Here is a 1,182-nt window from a genome sequence, read left to right as displayed (position 1 = left end):
TCATAATGATTTGTCATAGGGCATGTATGGATATTTCCTGAAAGGAGTCAGCACCAAAACTAGGTAAAGACCATATGGCCAGACAAGTGTTCCTAATGAAGCAAGCTTTTACTTATATTTTTGAATGGACAGAATCTGCTTTTGAGTGGATGGTAGAGTGGACATGTCCTGTTTGTGTGGTCTATAGGCAGTACTTGAACTTGAAGCTGTGTACATCTTAATTAATGAAAACTGCTTTTCCCAGTGAGAAAAGCCTTTGAGGTTCAGTGGACAATATTTTAAATAATATTAACATGAGTGCTCATTCAGCAGTACATATACTAAAGTTGGAATAATACAGAGAAGATTATCATGGCCCCTGAACAAGGATGACATGCAAATTTGTGAAGCATTCCATATTTTTAAAAAATAACAATATTGATGTGAATAATAGCTATATTTATTGAAGTACATACTTGGTACCTCTCACTGTGCTGAGTGCTTTATTTACATTATTTCTTCAGTTAATCCATCCAAAGCACTAAGCCAGTGCTCAAAATGTAGTCTTTGAACCAGTGCTGGTAATGAATTTTTTGTTACCAGTCCATGATGAGATAAGTATAGAAACAGAGTTTGCAAACTATAACCACACTGACATTGTCACAACATCCTAGAAAGTGCTTGTTTCGTTAAATAGGTATTGACTAGCTCAGGTGTTGTTGAACTAATGTGATGAGTTGCTTTGATGCAAGCTGTGTTGTAGTCATTCTCAATAGGACCATATAACAACATGTGATATTTTTAGATCAGTTTATCAACTAAAACACATACTAAAATACGAAATCCATTTCCTTCTTTGAAAGACAATTCTACTACAGTTTTACAGGTTAAAATTTTGGAACTGGCTATCAATGAAACCTTGAAAATAAATTTTGAAATGACATCATTCATTTCGTCTTGAGTAAAAGTTAAAATGAATAACTTGACCTTGCTGAAATTGCTTTAAAATTTCTTTTACTCCTGTCAACATACTTATATGAGAAGCATTTCTCTACTCTGTTATTAAAACAAAACATGAAAGAATCACATATGCAGTATTCTTTGCAAGTAGCATTGTCATCAATACAGCCTAGATCCTGTAAATTACTTAGCCATAAGCAAGCTCCTTTGTCACATTATAAACTTTAGATATTGATATACACA

General features: G+C 33.3%; 1 non-coding gene across 1 annotated transcript; it reads left to right on the top strand.

The window, feature by feature from the left end:
• The first annotated feature begins 297 nt into the window (after positions 1 to 297).
• Positions 298 to 403, top strand: LOC118549200 (U6 spliceosomal RNA). The gene has a single exon (XR_004923979.1). It is a non-coding gene; the product is annotated as a U6 spliceosomal RNA (small nuclear RNA).
• The last annotated feature ends 779 nt before the right edge of the window (positions 404 to 1,182 follow it).

The sequence above is a fragment of the Halichoerus grypus genome, chromosome X (assembly GCF_964656455.1).
Source record: "Halichoerus grypus chromosome X, mHalGry1.hap1.1, whole genome shotgun sequence".
Taxonomy (NCBI): Eukaryota; Metazoa; Chordata; class Mammalia; order Carnivora; family Phocidae; genus Halichoerus; species Halichoerus grypus.
The sequence above is the reverse complement of the archived record's forward strand: the minus strand, read 5'-3'. Positions and strand labels throughout refer to the sequence as shown.